This window comes from Oryx dammah, unplaced genomic scaffold, assembly GCF_014754425.2.
Source record: "Oryx dammah isolate SB20612 unplaced genomic scaffold, SCBI_Odam_1.1 HiC_scaffold_27, whole genome shotgun sequence".
Classification (NCBI taxonomy): domain Eukaryota; kingdom Metazoa; phylum Chordata; class Mammalia; order Artiodactyla; family Bovidae; genus Oryx; species Oryx dammah.
The window spans coordinates 5255672-5277902 of NW_024070211.1; the positions used below are offsets into that span (position 1 = coordinate 5255672).

A 22231-nucleotide genomic window follows, 5' to 3' on the forward strand; every position below is an offset into this window, starting at 1 on the left:
TTGTAGGTCAACTGGCCTCTTGGGGTTAAGTGCTAGCTCTGCCACTGCCTGGCTTTGTGACCTTGGGTAAATCCCCTAACACCTCTGAGCCTCTGTTCATGCATCAATAAGTGGGGGTAAACTTTGTGCAGTGGCAGTATCCTAGCCTATGAAGTTTATCCCAGAGGTGATTATGACTGATTGAAGAAAAAAAACAGTGGGGGTAGCAGTTCTTAACTTCTAGGGTGGTTGTGAATTTTACATTAGCTACTATTACATGCAAACCTGTTCAGTTCATTTCAGTCGCTTAGTTGTGTACAACACTTTGCAACCCCATGAACCGTAGCACACCAGGCCTCCTGTCCATCACCAACTCCCGGAGTCCACCCAAACCCACGTCCATTGAGTCAGTGATGCCATCCAACCATCTCATCCTCTGTCGTCCCCTTCTCCTCCTGCCACTTATAGTAAACACTCAAAAATGTATTCTTCTTGTGTAATTAAAAAGTCCAAAAGAAACTCTTAACTATTAAATATATTGGAAACAAATGTTTTTCTTGGCCAACTAACTGTGGTGGTCATCAACAAAGGAGCTATTACTAAGATAAGCTATTTTCCTGTAACACTGGGAAACATCTGAACAGACAGAGAAGGTTTCTACTCTCCTGAAGTTTGCACACTATCCAGGAAGACAGATGATAAACAGATGCTGTGAGGATAGCAAGATCAGGAAGTCGGTGACACTGAAAGGCTGAGAGCCAGCAGAAGAGCTGAAGAGGAGGCAGTGAGTGCGGGTGGTGGGGAGGAAGTCTCTAAACCAAGAGATGTGGTTGAAGCGAGGGACAGAGGGTCTAAACAGAGATGAGAAGTGACCTCAGCTCTTAAGCCAGTTCAGTTCAGTCGCTCAGTCGTGTCTGACTCTTTGCGACCCCATGGACTGCAGCACGCCAGGCTTCCTTGTCCATCACCAACTCCCAGAGTTTACACAAACTCATGTCCATTGAGTCAGTGATGCCATCCAACCATCTCATCTTCTGTCCGCTTCTCCTCCTGCCCTCAATCTATGGTCTTTTCCAGTGAGTCAGTTCTTTGCATCAGGTGGCCAAAATATCGGAGTTTCAGCTTCAGAATCAGTCCTTCCAATGAATATTCAGGACTGATTTCCTTTGGAATGGACTGGTTGGATCTCCTTGCAGTCCAAGCGAAGACTCTCAGGAGTCTTCTCCAACATTACAGTTCAAAAGCCTCAATTCTTAGGCGCTCAGCTTAAGCCAAGGCGTACTGAATACAAGCCTGGGGGAGTCAGGAGGCTGTCCCACTTGTAGTGTGGTCTCGGGCAAGTCACTGCCCGTTTGAGTAGCCACTGTCTTCTCTGCAAAATCGGGATGCTAATACTGTGTAAGGATGCAAGGATCAAAAGACATGTTAGAGGCAGCGCTTTGCAAGAGATAGTTTGTAGCATAAATTACAAATCCAGGAGAAGAACTGTAGAAAGAAGTCCAGAGAGCAGCCACCAACTAGCGACCGCGGTAACTGGCGCGTGCGCGTTAGGCGGCCCGAGCCAGGGGCCTGGCGGGAGCGGGGGGAGGAGTTCAGGCCCCGCCCGGAACCGCTCCGCCTCTTTTCGCCTCCCGGCCCCTCCCATTTCCGCGGATAACCCAACCGTGCGTCGCCTGCGTGCTGACGTCAGGCGCGTGCCCCTGTCCGGCAGCCGAGGAGACCCCGCGCAGTGCTGCCAACGCCCCGGCGGAGGAGCTGAGGTGAGTGTGGGGCCCGAGGTTGCCCCGCGGGAGCGGCTCCCCCCCTCACACCATCCCCGTCCCCCCGCCGCGCCGCCCCTGGCGTCTCCCCGTCCGCGGGGACCTCCTGCTCCGGGACCCCCGGGGGGCGGGCGCGGGCGCCGCGGGGGGAGGGGTGCCGGGCTCGCGCGGCGCGGGTCCGGGTTCTGTCAGGGGGACTGAGGGGAGGGGGTCGCGGAGGGCCCGGCGGCGGCGGCGGCGGGGGGCGCGGGTTCGGCCCGGAGCGCGCGGCCGGGGCGTGAGGTGTCGGGGCGAGGGCGCGGCCGGGCTGTCACCGGGCAGCGGCGGAAGGAAAGGGTCACACCCATCCCGGCCGCCCGGCTCTCCTCCCCCGCGGCCCCGCGGACGCCCACCGCCCCCATCCGCCGGGGCGGACGGCCGGGCCGGGGCGGCGAGGGCCGCAGACCCTCTCTCAGGCGCCCGCGGGCTGGCGGGGCTGGGGCTCCCTGGCTGGCCGGCCGGCCCCCAGCGCTCGCCCCGGCTTCGACTTCCTGCTTCGCCGCGGACATTTTGCTGCCGGCGGCGGGGGAGGGGAGCGGATCGCGAGGGCGGTCGGGGAAGCGGGCGGTCCGAGGGGGGCTCGGCCCTGCCGCGCGCCTCCCTCTCTCTGCGGCGCGGCCGCCCGACGCCTCGTCCCGCGCCGGCAGGGTGGGGTGGGGGGCGGCGCAGTCGCCGCTTCTCCCGTCTCCTTGATTCCTGCCTTAGGTCGAGTTCCTCCCAGTACCATTTCCGTTTGGCTTCTCCCAACTCTTCTCCCTCCCCGCCTCTTCAGTTGAAGCTTCCCTTGCTGGAAGTTAACCTAACCACCTCCCGAAACTGTCGTTCTGCCTTTTGCCTGATTCCTCTCTTTAGGGGGAAATTTTTCTTTGTTCATTTGCTCCCCCCGCCTTTCCCTTTAAGTCCTAGAGAAATGCAGTGGGGAAGATTACGTCATTGCAATATAAGGGGGTGAGAGTTTTTAACTCCTGCAAGTCAGGGGCTCGCTAAATTAAGACAGCATTTGTAGCCTCTGTTGGTCCACCCAGTGGCATATCCTGCCTGTTTCCCAACTACTGGTATTCAGAGATGATCTTTTGAAATCCTGGCCGTCTCATAAGCGTCTGAAAGCCAGGGAGGTTTAAAATCTCAAGATGATCTTAATGCCAAGACAACACTTTTCTTTAGCCACTTGGCGTGGGCAGTAACTTTAAAGATTCCTGTGACTGTATTGGAATGAAGTTAATTTATTTGTGGAAGCCTTTCTTTGTTCCAAAATAACATTCTCAGATTATTTAACTTTAATAAGTGTGTTATTGATTCAGAGTACGTACCTAAGTCGACTCACGTGCACTTTTGTGGCAAGGGTGGTGAAAAGAGAGTCAGTTCATTTTACACCTGTTCTTTGCTTGCTGGTCACTTTAGTTTTGTTAAAATGAGTTTTGGGTTTTTAACAACAAAAAAAACCCTCAAGTGAATAACATTTTCAGACTGGAGATCACAGTATTCATTCTTCAGAATGTTAGGCACGTCTTGAATTGTATATCCTTCGCTGACTACAGGGTACAGTAGCACAGAAAAATATTAGCATTGTAAAGCAGATGAGATCCAGTTGTGTAATGCATTGTTATAAGGATAGTTCATGTTGGAACAAGTACTTTCTTATTGTTTCTCGTTTCTATAGAGAGAACAGATTGCTTGTTAAACACTTAATAGAAGTGGTCGATTTAAAGCAGCTTTTGGTAGTTTGTAGGTGTTGGTAGATGATTATATAGGTGTGGAGCTTGGCTCTTCTGAAATACATTTGTTTGTCATAATGTATCTCTTTTTAAGAATATAAAATTGAAGTACTTATCTGCCATATTTCTCGACTCTTCTGTACTTAAGAGCTTTAAATACACAAATATCAATTGTCTTCTTCCCTTTTAAAAGTATGGGAGAATAGTTTGGATTTACAGCTTTTATACTGAGGCAAGGAGATTGGTGATTGAGTATTAAAAATGAGCTCTTTCTCAGTAATCTTTTCAAGACCCAAAAGGTATCACAACCTCTTAAAGTGTTTGTATGTAATAACACCTGTACTCAGTTGAACTTAATTTTTTGGGCACCCGAGGCAGGTATTACAGCCTAGGGTGGTGGTGGTTCAGTTGCTAAGTCGTGTAGGACTCTTTGTAACCCCGTGGCCAGGCTCCCCTGTCCTCCACTGTCTCCTAACGTAGTCAGGGGCTGAAATGAAACATCAGTGAGATTCTTTCAAAGCCCACCAAACCCACATCTTGACTTTTTTGTAACTTCAAGATTTTTTTTATTCGGGTACTTTTTCCACTTTTAATTTTATGGTTTATTAAAGAAGCATTTCTAGTTACTTTAAAAATGGTTCACTAATAAAATGTTTTGATTCAAGATGTGTTCCATTTGGAAAACTTCAAAGTACAGTTTACTGTGCCTGTCTGGGAGGAGTATTTATAGCCATTCTTGGAAGTAAAAGTAAAATTGTACTTTTTATTTTAAATGCATTTATCGTTTTAGGGTCTGTTTTTGAGAGGACAAGGAATGCTTAACGAGAAACACTTAAGGCCACAGAGCTTCCTCTGCTGGAGGAAGGGGGGTTTAGTATGTTCACTTCTGTCCCATAAATAGACCTGTGTGTTTTCTTTTAAAGGTTGCATTCTAGGTTTTCAGTATTTGGTAGTCTCTTCCAAGTCTGTTAATTTCACCCACTAGAATGTAAATCTATGAAGGCAGGACTTTTGACCTGGTGTGGTCACCCCGATCCCTAGTTCCAAACCATGATGTATCTCAAGAAATGTTTGTCAAATGAATGAATGTGATGTCTGAGGGTTAACATTTTCTCTTTCTGCATATTCTACAGGCGTATGTACTTTGTTTCCTGAGACGACTTTTGTGCTTGGTCAGCCATATCCATATTTGGGCTCATTGAAGTTATGATTACTAATCTTTTTTTGCTTAACCATATCCATCTGTTTACTCCTATATTTGCTGCAGGTGTACTATCTGAACAATTAACAGTTGCTTAGAAAACCTTTTCTGATGACTGGTTTTTATTCTCCTAAAAATTATGCAGACTTTAATATGTTTCCTTCCCCAATTTCTTTTTTTGAAATAGCTTAATTATGCAACTTCTTTTCCTCAATTTAATGGCATAAAATTCTTGGTCATGTTATGTTTTGTCCCTTACGTTTCTACTTTTAGTTGCTCATCCCTTCATTCCAAAATATTTTTGCTAAAGCAAATCAATTTTCTTTCTTGTTGTTTTGACCTTCACTCCTGTTATAAGTCCTGGATGTCAAAACTCTTCTTTACTGGTTGCCCGTGGGACATTGGTCTCAAATTGCTCATTCCATGAAGTGAAACCCCATTTTTGCTACCAAAATGATGTCCTATTAGAAAAAATTAGAAACATTTTTTTCTTAAAATATTTAGCTATTATGCTGAAATCCAGAACAGTTTCTAACAGCAAAAATCAAGTTATGGTGTTTACCAAGCGTCAGTGGTCAGTCACCTGAAGAGAACCTCGGTTGCTCACTCTGTTCTTTGACACTTTACATTTGCATCATTTTCTGTAAGAGTGAGCCATTTTGATTTGCTGTTGCTGTGTGTTTTGAGAGAGACACTGCGAGTATAGTGATTAATAGTGTAGACTCTGGAATCAGACTGCTTAGATTCAAATCCTGGCTTTGGCATTTATTAGCTCCATGCAGCCTGAGTAACGTCTTTGTGACTGGATTAACCTTCCATAGAAAAGTTCTAGCAATAGTCTCTACCTCACAGTGGTGGTGGTGGTTGGTCGATAAGTCGTGTCCGACTCTTAAGACCCCATGGTAGGCTCCTCTGTCCATGGGATTTCCCAGGCAAAAATACTGGAGTGGGTTGCCATTTCCTTCTCCAGGGAATGTTCCCAATTCAGGACCCAGGAATTGAACCCGTGTCCCGGGCATTGCTGGTGGATTCTTCACTGCTGAGCCATTAGGGAAGCCCCACAGTGTTGTTAGGAGTATTCTAAATGAAGTACTTAAAGCAATTAACTGAGGCACAGCAGTGCTTTGTAGGTGTTTGCTCTTGCTATTATTACAGCCTTGCTTAATGCCCCCATTTTTGAGAAGTTACATGCATTTCTCTCAAACATCAACAGTTTAATAACCATCCCTCTCCCAGATTAATCTCATGAAACCATAAAAATTAAATGAAGTGGGAATTGGTGTCTGCTTTACGTTTATGTTCATTATCTTAAGCAGTGTCATAGAGCAAAGGGTGTAAGTTCTCAAGTGTGAAGTATGTGGACTAGCAGCATAAGCCTCACTTTGGAGCTCCTTAGGTATCTCAGGCTCCATTCCAGTCCTACTGAATCAGAATCTGTATTTTAATGAGATCTCCAAGTGATTTTCATGCACATTGAAGTTTGAAGCACCCTCTGAGTTATAGTTTCCTGCCTATTGTGTAGAATCGCCTCATGTCTGTGCTCATCATCAGGAACTAATGTGTTTAGTTTCTAAAGAGTCATTACCCACTTAGTAATAACTAATCTTAAATTCTAGTTTTAGAACTGCTTGAACTTGAGTTCAGTTACACATTTGAACTCAGTGACTTTTTATGGAAAACTAATTGCTGTTGTGAAGAGCATATGATTAGGATCATTCACATAATTGTTGGTTATGAAAACAGGTTAAATACAAAGTTGGCATTTAGCTGATCAAATGTAAAAAATTTTTTCTGCATTTTTGGTACTAAAATAAACCATATCTCCAGTCTCAAGGGAAAATGTTAATAACTAAAATCTAGTCTTTTTTAGCTACCATCCTGAAAAAATTATTGCTATTTTTAAAGGACTTGATTAAATTTTCTGATTTTTCTTAATACTGATTGATATAGAAGAGATTCACCAGTAATATCCCTGTGCATTGTGTGCTCTAGAGCAGTGTTGCATGACCTTTTTCAAATCAATGGAGACATAAAAAAAAGTATGGTATGGCACCCTGGAGTAAAAGGATAAGACTACTCTTGGCTGGCTGGAGGTGCTGCAGCCCCAGGAGAGCTGGGAATCAATGTCTCAGGCACACCTGTGTCCGTTCTGTGTGTCCCAAGGGGCACTTTGAAGCCATCTGCTGTTGGATATTAAGCCACAGCCATCATTTTCAGCTAAAAAGATTATCACTTTTTGTTACTCCTTGTGTGAACAGAAGAGATGAAAGATAACAGGTCAAATGAGGAGCAGATGAAACCACGGGGAGAAATGGAGGTAGAATTAAAGAATACTGTAATTAGTGTTAAAGACTGTGAGATGATAAATTTTGTAGAAGAAAACAAGCAAGATTTCAGCTACAATCCATTTACTTTGTTGGTAGGCAGTTTAAGGATATTTGTAATTTTTTTGTTTTCATTGGGTTTACTTTAAATCTGTCTAAAAGCAGATGAAGAGGAATAGGATGTGAGAGTCAAGTTTCTTAAGAAAGATATCTTTGTTATATGTGGTTTCAAGGATTTTCATCCTAATACAGCTTCACTGTAACTTCTAGTGTTTGTAAAACAGCTGAAGGCTATTTGAGAGGAGCTCAATTTTAGAATCTTTTGAAGTGGAGTTAAACCATCTATTTATTTATTACTTTGCCAGAAAACCATATTTTTATTGTAAGGTTTAAGAATAACAGTACGACTTAAAAGTAAACTTAAGATTTTAAATATAAAATTTTATTCTTCAGATAACTAGGAATGAATGGATAGTTCCTGTGAATGTTGAGTGCTGGGGCTTTAAATGTGAGTGCTAGGGCTTTAAATCAGTATCTAATACTCTAATTTGTTTCAGAAAGTGGATAAATAGTATACATAGTATAAAATATAAGCTATGAAAGTGTTTGAATCATTTTCAGTTGTATGATTTATTTGTTTAAAGGGCCAAAGGAAATATTAGTTCATCATGGACAGAGGAGCCTAGTAGGCTGCAGTCCATGGGGTCGCAGAGTCGGACACGACTGAGCGACTTCACTTTCACGTTCAAGCATTTATAAATCAGTGAAGATGGGGATAAGGGATACTTTAAATTTTTAAGAGTGGGGATTTTTCTGGTTGTCCAGTGGTTAGAACTCTGCCCTTCCAATACTGGGGGTATGGGTTCAATCCTTGGTTAGGGAGCTAAGATCCCCCGTGGCATGCTGTGTAGCCAATAAATAAATCAAAAAAAATTTTTTTAAGAGTAATGCCTATGTTAATTCTCTAGTGTGTTTCAGAATAGCTGGAAGAGGTTTCCATGGGGATGGGTTGGAACCCCTACTTAATATATCCCCATTTTGGAAATATATGATATGTAAGTTTGTTAAGGGTTCATAGAAGTTATTTACATTTGATCACAGATTGTCAGAATCTGTTTAATTCAGTGTTTTTTAAACTTGTTTGGTGATGGCCCCATCTCCCCAACCCATGGGACACCCAGTTCCACCTTTGAGAAAGTGGACTGGGAGAAAGTGGTATTTGGTGGCTTGTTAATCTCCATTAGGTTCAAGGGCTGTTGGTGTGGCTTTGCTATGGGTAGAAAAATGGAAAAAAACTTTAAGTTCCTGAGGCAAGTGAAAGGTAGAGACTTTAGCAGAGGCCATAGATTATCTATTCTTGCTGTAACCTAAACGCCGCTCAAGATCTTTGTACAGAAATTGCTAATATGTACTTCCTTAGGATGGAACTTGGCATGTTATGTATAAAACACATCTTTGGGGTATCGATAGGGGAGTTAAGTATTCATTGGAAGGACTGATGCTGAAGCTCCAGTACTTTGGCCATCTGATGTGAAGAGCTGACTCACTGGAAAAGACCTTAATGCTGGGAAAGATTGAAGCCAAAAGGAGAAGGGGGCAGCAGAGGATGAGATAGTTAGATAGCATCACCCACTCAATGGACATGAGTTTGAGCAAACTCTGGGAGATATTGGAGGACAGTGGAACCTGGTATGTTGCAGTCCGGGGTTGCAAAGAGTTGGACACAATTTAGCAGCTTAACAGTAACAACATGGGGGTGTAGCTCCATCTCAATTTAAAAATCAGGCAAGGTATGGGAAGGGCTGCAGTCCATTATTAGGGACTGGGAAAGGGATTGTCTAGTGGCTGCAAAGGAAAGCTCTGAATGGAGTCTCTGTCTCCAGTTTTCTCTGTTCTTGGATCAGTAATCCTAGTTTGAGTATTTATTATTTTCCAATATTCTGAAAAGCTTGCAGTAATTTCAAAGCCATTTTTTAAAAGCTCTGAAAGTCGTGTAATTTTTAACCTACTTTATTTGAGATCCAAAGAAGTTTTATGTTCAAAAAATAATTGTTAACTTAAACAAGTTTTTTAGGAGTTTGTGGCAGTAATCTGTAAGTTCTTTGTATTTTATAATATGACATCTTTCTTTTGCTTTTTCTTGTCATACATACTGCCCAATCCACTTCTCCCTTCTCACAAAAACAAAAACCTGGCCCAGATACCATCTTTTACGTTGATTTTTCCCCCACTAGTTTCATATATTACATGGAAATGAAGATGTATTCTCCTAAAAAATTGTCCTTGGTTCTAGTTCAGAGCCAGGAATAGAAAAAAATCATTTTACTTACTGTTGGATAGTTGACCAAAAGAGGTGAGGGAATGGGGAAAGATGATTTTGTGGGTCAGGATTAGAGTCAAGGACTCGGGTTGGGCTGTTCTAGTTCTTTTTAAAAAATTACTATATTTTGGTAGTGGGGTAATTTTTCTTTAGGATCACAATTCATGTCTTGGGTGTGATATATGTTGAAGATACAAAAGTTTGTTTTCTGTTGACATCAAATTTTTTTACCTCTGCTACTTTCAGTTTGAGAAATTGGTGTCATTTCTGCTCTTAAAAAACATAGATTTCTCATGTTCTGTCTTTTTTAACAATAGAAAGGTGAGGTGATTCTTTGGAAATATTAACACACACTCTAAAAGAAACCTAAGACTTAGAAACAGCTTTTAAAATAGAGCTGCTGCTGCTGCTAAGTCGCCTCAGTCGTGTCCGACTCTGTGCGACACTGTAGATGTCAGCACACCAGGCTCCCCCGTCCCTGGGATTCTCCAGGCAAGAACACTGGAGTGGGTTGCCATTTCCTTCTCCAATGCATGAAAGGGAAAAGTGAAAGTGAAGTCGCTCAGTCGTGTCCAACCCTCAGCGACCCCATGGACTGCAGCCTACCAGGCTTCTCCGTCCATGGGAGTTTTCAGGCAAGAATACTGGAGTGGGGTGCCATTGCTAATCAATAACAAAGATTTTTGTGAAAACCTAGATTCTGGAAATAATTTTTTGGCAGTTCTGTGTTTCCTTAAGTGTACTATTTTAATTGATGTTAAATCTGAATGAATTTTTCCAAAATTAGAAGCACATTTTAATTATAAAGCTACTGAGCCTAAGATTGGCTACATAACTGTTTCACTGTGATACAGTTGGAAACATCATGTGGTACACATTCTTTATAGGGATCTTGTATTTTATAGAAAAGTATCCTTTTTTGCTAGTTTAAAACTCAGTAGAGTTTCCTTGGTGGTCCAGTGGGTAAGACTCTGGGCTTCCAATGCAAGGTGGGGGGATCCCTGGCCAGGGAATTAAGATCCCCCATGCCACATGCCACAAAAAGAAAAAAAAAAGTAGAATTGTGCATTCCCAGACTACAGTTGCTCATGATGATTCAGGATATTTATTCTCCAAAATGATATTGGGTGGCTTTTAAACAGTTTGATGTTAACTACTGGAGCTAGTTTGGGCTGTGGCCTTGACTTAAGCTTTAGGAATAGGATTCTTGTCTTTCAGAGGGAGTTAAAAAAATTTTGGTTTTTTTTGTTCCTCCCTCCCTTCTTTTCTCCGGATAGTGATAGATGAGGGTTTAGGAGCTTAGAGGATCGACTAATGGGTGTATTCTGAGTTCAAAGAACCAGTTTTTTTTTTTTTTTGACTCGCTTCATCTCTAACCCATACTGTTTTATTAATTAGTGATTTCAGCAACCCTTTCTGTGCTCTCTGGAAATGACAGTTCTAGGTGTTGGTGATAGAAGTGAATGCAGTAGACCAAAACAGATCTCTGGCCCCATGAAACTGACACACTAGTGTGTGGGTTGGAGATAAGTGGCTAAAAATGAAGAAGGGGAGGCAGGGAACAGTGGAGTGTTTCAGGGTTTGTAGAACTTGTGGTGCAGTTTAAGGTAAGGTACGTGAGGAGTCCTCACTTCAGAATGACATTTGAGCAAAGACCTGTAGGGGATATGACTGAATGAGTCATCCAGGCCAGAGCATTCTAAGTAGAGGGAACTACTGTAGTCAGTCTTCAATCAGTGACCAGTGCTGTTCCACCTAATTTTATATGAAGTCTTTAAAAACAGACATTAAACAAATTAATTTTTTTCATTATTTAAAAGTTTATTTTTTAATAGAAGGATAATTGCTTTAAAAGAAGTGTATTATTAATGCATCTGGAATACCATTATAGGAGCTTAGCTTCTCAAAATGTGGTATGTGTATATAATTTCCATAGAAGGAGTTCATAATCAAAGTAGAAGTTTGTGCTTTGATGGTGTTATCTTTGGTTGCAAAGTGTGCTCTAAAAGGCATATCTGTGGCCAGCACATACTGGTTGTTTTTCAGTCTTTGCAACTCTTGTCTTTGTTGTTTTTGTTTCTCTTGATCTCTTTTAGTGGATAGAACTATACTGTTACCGCTGTGCAGCCAGGCTGAAACATCTGCAGTCATGCCAGGTGTACTGCCTTGACATAGAATTTAGTGCAAGTGTTATGATGTCTTTATTCTTTGTTGAATTATTTCTTCAAGTGCACAGCTGAGTGCTACTGTAGAAGTTCACCCTGTTAATTTTACAGTTGGTAGACTGCTTTGCTTCAGAATCTTGGTAATCTTATTTAAAAAAAAAAGGCTTGTAGTTTGTAAAATAGATTGTTGAGTATCTGAATGTAGGTACCTCTGCCTCATTAGATATAACAAAATTTAAATGATCATGGTTAGTTTTGTAACCATTTTTGGCCTCTCACCTGATAACCTATTCAGAGAAAGGTTCTCAGTTTGTCACTCATTTTATGGTGTGTGTGTTGTCTAGGTTATATAGTAACTTTTTTTTTTTTGCTTCAGACATTTTTGCTGCAAATGTATGCTTGTATGTGGGACTTCTGATACATACTGGCACATGATTTCATCCTTGATGGACTTAGGACCAAATTACTGTGTTCTGATTCTGAAAAGGCTATTCTTTTGCGTGTTATCTTACAAAAGAACGTAATACCTTGATCTTAAGATTTCTTTTCCAACTTCTCCATTTGTCTGTGTTACACATCTCTCCTGTAATTTCCCGAACTAAAAAAGTTTCCTCATAATTTACCACCTCCTTAAATAAACCCATCCTCCACCCCCAAACTGGTCAGCTCTTTCTCTACTGGCATACAGCCACTTCCCTAGTTCAGGCCCTTGGATTATTAAACTAGTTTCTTAGTTGAGTTCCTGTATTTTATCTAGTTACCTTTGACAGTTCACCTTGGAGTACAGATACAAGATTGATATGCCTAAAAAAAAAAACTGGTTCATGGATCAGAAAGAAATGGTAGCGTCTTCTTATTAAATGAAAGTTAAATGAAAGTTCCTGTCCTTAGCTTTCAGAGTCTATATGACATGAACTCAGCCTGTGTGTGTGTGTGTTTCTTTCATTCTTGACCACTCCCATGTTTTATTACTTTTGAAAATCTTTGGAAGTTGTAGCAGACTATTGCAATTGTGTTAGTCTCTTCTGCTTATAACCAATGAACTATACAAGGTGATGTATGTCAAGCTATCTAGCATAGTGTTTGACACAGAGTAGGCATTGAGGAAATTACTAAATTTGTTTTGAAGTCAGGGTTTCTGCCTTACCCAATGTAGTGCTATAATAAGCACTTAAATATCTTGCTGACTTTTACAGTATGTAGAGTTGTTTCTTGGAAGAACAGAAGTGTAACATGTTCTAGATTCTAACTTGTGTCCTGATGCAGTGAAGATTGAAAAAGATGTTAGGCACTAGGTTCTTGTTCATTAATTGATATACACACACACTCACTCTAGCATAGCTGATATTTTCTTTATTGTTTGCTCTGATGGTATTCTTCATAACTATTTTTAATATGTATTGCATGTCATTCTCTGGTGTATTGTTACTTAATCGTTTTTTTCTGTTTAACATTAAGGTATTTCATTGTTTCTTAATAAAGAATTTTCTTTATTTTGGATAAATTATCTGAAGTGGAATTATTTTTTTAAAAACAAGAATAAAAGCATTTTAATTGTTGAAATACATTGGTACATTATGAAGGGTATTATTGAGGCAAATGAGTGAATATTTAATGGATCTTAGAATACAACACACACACAAAAAAGCCTATGCTCATGAAATAGATCACAGATTTTTATGGGTTTGGTTTATTTTTTTATTTTTTTATTTTTTTTTTGGGTTTGGTTTATTGGTACTTGATATATCTTGTAGACGAGGTTTGCTCATAATGTTTTCCTTACTTGTTGAATGGCTTTTGGAGATCTTTTCATTTTAATAGATAGCTTTGTTTTTAAAATTAAAATACTATATGTACATGGTGAGAGCTTCAGTACAAAAGAGAATATGATGAAAAATATGTCTACCCATTACAGACACACCCATATCCTCTTCCCAGAAGCAGTCACTTGTCCAGCAGATGTGTTTTTGTAGAGTCTCTGGACCTGTCAGTATATATGTATCTCCTCTCCATTAAAAAATTCACATGCATCAATTGCTATATTATGCACACTGTTTGCACTTTTCTTTTCAAAAGCAATATATTTTGGAGATCTTCCACACTTGCACCGTATTGGTAGTGTTTGCTAGGATTACTGTATAGTCTGGCTGATTTAAACAGCAGACGTTTATTTCCTTACAGTCCTGCAGGCTGGGAGTTTAAAAGCAGGGTCTGGGCAGGTCAGTTTCTTCCAAGGCCTCTCCTCTTCGTTTCTAGACGGCCGACTTCTAGTGTCTGCACTTGGTCTTCCCTCTTGAGTGTCCCAGTCTTGCTATAAGGACACCAAGTTAGATTAGGGCCCACCAATATGATCTCATTTTACCTTCATTATTTCTTTAAAAGCTCTGTCTCGAAATATAGTTTTATTATTAAAATTTTTTTTAATTTAAAATTTTAATTGAGGTATAATTGCTTTACATTTTTTTAACCAACAAGTTATATAATTTTTTATTCATGTTAGAATTTCTGTCAGTGTTTGAACATTAATATTTAGAGAGTTTGTACATTTTTGCCTTCTGAGGTTTGAAATGAGAACCACACTAGGTCACAGGTTGTAACTAATACAACACATTCCACATCTGCATGAATATTCACTCAATCTCACTCTCTTAACACTGTTAAGACATTTTCTTTTTCTTGCTGTAGTTTACAATGAAAAGTGTGACCCACTCATGTCTCAGCAAAGTTCCAGACATTATGGATTCATCACATATAAATTCTTTAAAAATATACTTCTGTCAAAAGACTTGATGACTACTATGTACACTACAAAAATAAATTTTCATATAAATTACATGGCATACTTTTATCTTTGTAATTGAAATGACACAAACCCATTCCTGCCAAAATTGGCAGACAATGAGACCCAGTTTGAATATTTCCTTTAAACTCCTTACACTAAAACCTACCATGAGTCCTTAATGAAAATGTTATATATGCTTTAGTGTTATGTTAGTTTCTGCTGTACAACATTGTAAATCAGCTATATGTATACGTATCTCCCCTCCTTCTTGAACCTCCCTCCCAACCCCCTCCACCCCACCCTTCCAGGTTGTCATAGAGCGCCGAGTGGATCTCCCTGCGCCATCCAGCAGCTTCCCGCCAGCTGTCTGTTTTACAGGTGGTGTATATATGTGTCAGTGCTGCTCTCTCAATTCACCCCCGCGTCCCCTCGTGTCCAGAAGTCCGTTCTCCACATCTGTCTCTCTTCCTGCCCTACGGATAGGTTCATCAGTACCATTTTTCTAGATCCCATATGTATGCATTAATATACAATATTTCTTTTTCTGACTTCACTCTGTATGACAGACTCTAGGTCCATCCACATCAACAAATGACCCGATTGCGTTCCTTTTTATGGATGAGTAATACTCCACATATGTTCAGTTCAGTGTCTCAGTTGTGTCTGACGCTTTGCAACCCTGTGAACCACAGCACGCCAGGCCTCCCTGTCCATCACCAACTCCTGGAGTTTACCCAGACTCATGTGCATCGAGTCAGTGATGCCTTCCAGACATCTCATGCTCTGTCATCCCCTTCTCCTCCTGCCCTCAATCTTTCCCAGCATCAGGGTCTTTTCAGATGAGTCCGCGCTTTCCATCAGGTGGCCAGAGTATTGTAGTTTCAGCTTCAGTATCAGTCCTTCCAATGAACACCCAGGACTGATCTCCTTTAGGATGGACTGGTTGGATCTCCTTGCAGTCCAAGGGACTCTCAAGAGTCTTCTCCAACACCACAGGTCAAAAGCATCAATTCTTCGGCGCTCAGCTTTCTTCACAGTCCAATTCTCACATCCATACATGACCACTGGAAAAACCATAGCCTTGTCTAGTAGCCTTGACCTTTGGTGACAAGAGTAATGCCTCTGCTTTTAAATATGCTGTCTAAGTTGGTCATAACTTTCCTTCCAAGGAGTAAGCGTCTTTTAATTTCATGGCTGCATTCACCATCTGCAGTGATTTTGGAGCCCAGAAAAATAAACTCTGACACTGTTTCCCCATCTATTTCCCATGAAGTGATGGGACCGGATGCCATGATCTTAGTTTTCTGAATGTTGAGCTTTAAGCCAACCTTTCCACTCTTTTCTTTAACTTTCCATCAAGAGGCTGTTTAGTTCTTCTTCACTTTCTGCCATAAGGGTGGTGTCATCTGCATATCTGATGTTATTGATATTTCTCCCGGCAGTCTTGATTCCAGCTTGTACTTCCTCCAGCCCAGCGTTTCTCATGATGTACTCTGCATAGAAGTTAAATAAGCAGCGTGACAATATACAGCCTTGACATACTCCTTTTCCTATTTGGAACCAGTCTGTTGTTCCATGTCCAGTTCTAACTGTTGCTTCCTGACCTGCATACAGGTTTCTCAAGAGGCAGGTCAGGTGGTCTGGTATGCCCATCTCTTTCAGAATTTTCCACAGTTGATTGTGATCCACACAGTCAAAGGCTTTGGCATAGTCAATAAAGCAGAAGTAGTTGTTTTTTCCGGGACTCTCTTGCTTTTTCCATGATCCAACATATGTATCACTTCTTTTGTTCATTCGTCTGTCAGTGGATGTTTAGGTTGCTTCCATGTCATGGCTGTTGTAAATATTGCTGCAGTGGACATTGGAGTACGTGTGTCTTTTTGCATCATGATTTTCTCAGGGTGTATGCCCAGTAGTGGGATCACTGGGTCATATTTTTATTTAGTTTTAGTTTTTTTAAGGAACCTCCATACAGTTCTCCAGAGTGATTGATTGTATCAATTTACATTCTCACCAACAGTGCAAGAGAGTTCCCTTGTCTCCATGTCTGGTGCAGCATTTATTGTTTGTACATTTTTTGATGATGCCCTTTCTGACCAGTGTGAGGTGATACCTTATTGTAGTTTTGATTTGTATTTTTCTAATAATGAGTGATGTTGAGCATCTTTTCATGTGCCTCTTGGCCATCTGTATGTATTCTTTGGAAAAATGTCTGTTTAGGTCTTCTGCCAATTTTTTGATTGGATTATTTGTTTTTTGATGTTGAGTTGTGTGAGCTGCTTGTATATTTTGGAGATTAATCCTTTGTCAGTTGCTTCATTTGCAGATATTTTCTCCCATTCTGAGGGTTGCCTTTCATCTTGTTGGCAGTTATATTCTGAGTTACTGGTGTTTATGACTTCAGCATATCAGTTTGTGGGATGGGCACAATTTAGTCCATAACAGGCACTATAGGTCATTCTTTTTAAATAGTTCCATGATATTCCTTCGTAATATGACCTGTTTTACTGTTCCCCTGTTGGTGTCCATTTTGTTCCTGCAAGCAAGGCTGTGGTAAATATGTTTGTGCCTCCCTCTTTGCATACTTGGAGAACGTCTTAGCAATGGAACTGCTGACCAAAGAATGTATATATTAAATTTTGGTAGGTACTGGCCTAGACGTGGGAACCTTGTTCCTTATTGTTTCTGATATTTTTTGAAAGCTAAAATTTACTTTGTGTATCATGTCCTAATGTAAAAACCACATTTTATTTTCAAGGGTATATCATTGACTTTCACTTTGCATTTTCATGGGGTATAAACACAACCCCCTATAGAAGACTGCTTAATCAGATTCTGAATTAACTGCTTATCTGGGTCATTTTGGGGCTTCCCAGGTGGTGCTAATGGTAAAGAACCTGCCTGTCAGTGTAGGAGATGCAGAGACATGGTCGGTCCCTGGGTCGGGAAGATCCCCTGGAGGAGGGCATGGCACCCCACTCCAGTGTTCTTGCCTGGAGAACCCCACGGACAGAGGAGCCAGGTGGGCTACAGCCCATGGGGTCACAAAGAGCTAGACACCACTGAAGCAACTTTTGCACACTTTTGCACATAGCACACTGGGTCACTTCACAATGATAAGAAACATTCATTTTTGAGTGTCAAGTGCTGTACAGAGGAGTAACAGTTCATTATTACAACCTGTGATGTAAGTACTACTTCTGCTTTTAATGGAGAAACAAGGTCTTGAAAAGAGGTTAAGCTTGCCCAAAGTCACACAGGAATGGAAATGTAAAATTCGGGCTGAAAGTGAAAGTGTTAGTCACTCAGTCGTGTCCACTCTTTGGGACCCCATGGACTGTAGCCTACCAGACTTGCCTGTCCATGGAGTTTCCAAGGTAAGAATACTGAAGTGGGTTGCCATTCCTTTCTCTGGGGGAATCCCTGACCCAGGTATGGCACCCAGGTCTCCTGCATTGCAGGCAGTTTCTTTACAAACTGAACCACGGCGGAAGCCCCTAAATCCCTAAGGGGCTGCTTGACTTGAAAGATTTTGTGCCTGCCTCCTCTGTATTGTTTTCCTGGACCTTGTTTTCCTGGGCATATTAGTCTTGCTAGATATTTGCTGCATGATTAATTGTTACTTTGTCTCTTTAAGTAAAGTGGATTGCAACCCTTTCTGTAACATTCAAAAGCTCTTGCTACAAATGTGACATTGGAATTTAAGCTACAAATGTGACATTTAGTTTAAGCTGTTCTTTGAGATTATCAGAAAGGAAACCCTAACCCTGTCAAGTAGAAGCAAGGATTTTTCTTATATATAGTATTTAGATGCTTTCATTTTACAACAGTGGTTCCGATCTTTTTCATAGGGCCATTTTGGTTTTTGCAGATTATAATTGGGGATAAAAATAAGGTGCCAGATTAGGTGTTTACTCTCTACCAGGTGATAATCAATAGTTTTATACACATTGCTTTGTTTCTCTTTGTGGCAGTTTTGTGAGTTAGATGTTACTGTAGAGAAAAGATATAGAAGTGAAATAATTTTCTGGGATTACGTGAAGTAACTTGCTGGGATTACATACATTAAAATTTTCAGTTCTAGCTCAGTACTGTATTAAAGTGCCTTGGGAAGGAGATAAAAAAGTATAAGCCTAGTTTTTCCTCTCAGAGAGCTTAAGCTCTTTTAGAATAAACACACACTTCTGTGAGTAAAAACATGATAATTGAGTGCTCAGTGGTGTTTCACATTTGTTCACTGAGTGCCTACTGTGTCCAGTATTGATCTGTCTTCTAGGAATACAGCAGAGTCCCCGCCTTCACAGAGATTTCCTTATTTTTTACCTGTCTTCCTTTACAGCTATATAACATAAACAAGATAATTATAGATTATGTCTATACTATAATGGAAATAAACAGGATAATACGATAGAAGTGAGGAGGGAGGTGGCTGGATAGTACTCTACATAGTGTGTTTAGGGGAGAATTTTCTGAAGAGATGATTTGAGCTGAGATCTGAAAGATGAGAAGTCAAACGGTGTTGTGAACAGGGGAAGGACTATTTGGCAAGTATAAAGACCTGTAGGCAGGACAGGACTTGACATGTTTGAGGAATATAGTGAGACATGTATAGCTGGAGCATGAAGAGTGAAAAGGATAGAGTATGAGATAGGAAACTTAAGAGCTAAGAAGGGCCTTGCCATGGAAGTTCAGAGAATTTGGGCAGTTTCTGATAGCTGGAATAGTTAGGGAATGTGTTTCAGATGAGGTGGGATTTTGGGATGGGAAGTTAGGATAGAAACAGGATGAGTTGTAAGGCTAGATATCCAAGATTTGGAGAGATTTTATGGATAAAAGCATAGACATTGAAATAAGCACCATACTGTATTAGATAATTTAAATAATATCAGGCAACTTGCAATTGATTAGATGGGCCGAGTAAGACGCAAACTTAGTTGAGCAATTTCAGTCCTGTCTTTGCCTAGGTTGTCAGACCTCAGAGCAGTAGCAGATGTAGACTTGAGATCTGGGATCTGTGAAATGCTCTGTCTTTTGTTGTCTGATCTTTTGCAGGAAACAGGGTAGATTTGAGTGTGTTTTAATATCTCCTTGCCCTTTCTTAAGAGAACAGAATAGGAAACCTGCATATAAGGGTGTCCGTATTAGTAATATTACGAGGAAGGCTGTGCGGGGGCGATGCTGATTTCCTTATTGTCTGTATACACAGCTAGGATTATTGTCCCAAGCGGACAGGAACTTTGTTCCAGGCATGGGGGCATGGCTATGTATAGGACAGTGCTTGGCACTTACTAAGTGTTTGTTGAATCAGTGAATAAATCTACAAGTCTTGAATATTTTGAGGGAAAATCTTATTGTAATTTCCCTTCTTTTCTAATCAGATTCTTAGTACTCTTATACATTTTGGCATACTCTTCAATTTTTCCAAATTGTTTTGAAATATATTACACTCAGAAATTATATACCTTAGTAGATACTTACTAATTGGACTAAATTTTTTTTTGAGTCACAAAGATAATAAAAAATGATTACTTTGGCTAGCATCCCTTAATTTTTGGTAGTTTGAGGAAGGAAAACTCAGTAAGGTTCTAAAAATAAGGACTCCCATTCTTACTGGATCAGACATTTCTGAATGAAGTCATTTTCAGAAATGAAGCTGACAGCAAACTTTGAGCCCTGCTTAAAACTACTTTTTGCCACACAGGATCTAATCTTTTCATGTTACGGGTGCTGCTGTCAGCGCTTTCCCGACAGTTGCTTCATTTTTTTGTCATTTCAAGGACCCAGAGAGCCTTAATTTGGCACCCGCTTCTCTACTGTCTCATATAGGTTGCAGTTTCACAATATATATCAATTTCTTTCACAAGTGGCAGAGAATGGAAGAATTGAGTAATTGCTTTAATGAATGCCTAATGTTTGCCTTTCAACACTTTGCATATGTTAATGCATCTAATTGTCAGCTGGAGATATTAGAAATTTTGCAGCCATTTTGTGGGGGAGAGATACATGAAGAGTTTGAGATGTTTTTGCCCAAAGATACTTTTGTTTTATGTAACATCTGGAAAGTACATTTACGAGAGTGGAGAAAAACCCATTATCTTTTCCAGCAATCAAAGGCTTTTGTAGTGTTATCACATTCTGCCCAAGTCTGTTTCTCTGATTTCTTTGACTAATTTTGGTGCGAATTTTACATATATCTGCCAATCTCATGTTAAACATTTGAGAGGAAAAAAAGCAACAACAGGGCTCTCAGACATGTACCAGGAGACTTTATCCTTTAACTTTATATAATGACTTAATTTTAGAAGTGAATAAGTAGAATTTTGGGGGAAAATAAGCATACTCACAGCTATTTAGGGGCTTCCTTGGTGGTTCAGACTGTAAAGAATCTGCCTGCAATGCAGGATACCTGGATTCGATCCCTGGGTTGGAAGATCTTCTGGAAAAGGGAATGGCAACCCACTCCATATGCTTGGAGAATTCCATAGACAGAGGAACCTGGCGGACTACAATCCATAGGGTTGCACTCAGACATGACAGAGTGACTAATACTTTGACTTTCACAGCTGTTTAAGGATAGGAGAACAAAATAAGGTTTGGTTTTTGCAAAAATAGCAGATTTATTAGCTTTATTCAAAGCAAAACAAATACATTCTTAGTTTTATTTTACCACCTTTCTTGATAGAGGATTCTGGCCTTCACTCATTTCTTCCTATTAGAACAGACACCTGGAAGATGGAACATAAACAATTGAAACAACCAGTCAGCTCTTAGGGAACATGTACTGGCTTAAGTGAGGAGACCAAGGTGTAAAAAAATGTTGATTATTTCAGGAGGGTTTTCTGTAAAGAACACCTTTGGATACTGCATAAGATATGAGACCTAGTAACCTAGCCTCTACTCTGTTAATTATTCTAAGAAATCATCTAATTGCTCTGTTATTTACTTCCACAACTCAAGTGCACACCAAAATCATTCTCATAGAGCTCAGTCAATTAAGTAAACAGGGTTGGGGATTTTATTTTATTCCCCTTAAAAGCTAATATGTTAGCCTTGTATTGTTTTACGGATGCTGGCAGAAAACATGGGTCGGAGACAACGAATTTAATTAAGCCATAGCCAGCAGCAGGAGACAAGAGTGTTGTGTGCTGGGTCGCTTACCCCTAAGACTTACGGATGGGTGACACTGGGTTTGTGTCATAGCTGAGGAGTGCCGAGCTTGGGGAACCTACTATTTAGTAGCATGCAGAAGGTCGCCTTGCTGTTTGTCCCAGAGGCAGGCTTTACTGTACCCGTCAAGGTTGTTTGCTGCAAACAACCCTGTGACATGGTCTGGGTAGAGTGATCAGGGCCTTGCCCACTTAGCATACCTAGAAGATGCTTAGGACCACAAGAGACCCATGAGGACTGTCTCTCCCAACACAGGGTTGTCTGTTTTTTACTAACAGAAAGTTACTTTATAGAATTCTAGTTTTAATTTATTGTTCAAATTGGAACGCACGCATTTATTATTGAAAACTGAGGCAAACTATGTGATCATATTAAGCTTCTTTTGGATTTTACTAGAGCAGATAAGTTTGAGCAGTAGTTGAATCATTTTGACCTTTTGAATGAGCACCAAAGTTTTCTAAGATGATTCCTTGTTTACTTAGGACTCTGAAAACAGATTATCAAGTTCAAAAAGAACTGTATTTATGTGACTTGTTATGTATTTGCCTGAATTCTGAAGAGTTGGGTAAGACTATCAGGATACATCGTTGTTAACTGTCTGGCACTGGGGCAAGTCCTTTCCATTTAGGCCAGAATATCTGCAAAATGATGGGAGATTCAGTTCATTAAGGAATATTCCAGTTTTGAAGGAAAATAATATTCTTTATTTGGGTTCTTCTAAGTAATATTGGATGAACTCTTAAATTTAGTTTGAAACTAAGTGTCTCTTTTCAAGGTTT

The 22231-nt window shown here is 40.6% G+C and overlaps 1 protein-coding gene across 5 annotated transcripts in view; it reads left to right on the plus strand.

Moving 5' to 3' along the window:
• Positions 1-1499: 1499 nt before the first annotated feature.
• Positions 1500-22231, plus strand: part of CDC42 (cell division cycle 42) — a 47287-nt gene continuing 26555 nt past the window's right edge. The window contains exons 1-2 of one of the 5 annotated variants that reach the window (XM_040229544.1): positions 1742-1830; positions 4284-4362. The gene's annotated coding sequence lies outside the window, so the exon portion shown is untranslated. The other 4 variants (XM_040229540.1, XM_040229543.1, XM_040229541.1 and 1 more) reach the window with 4 other exon arrangements.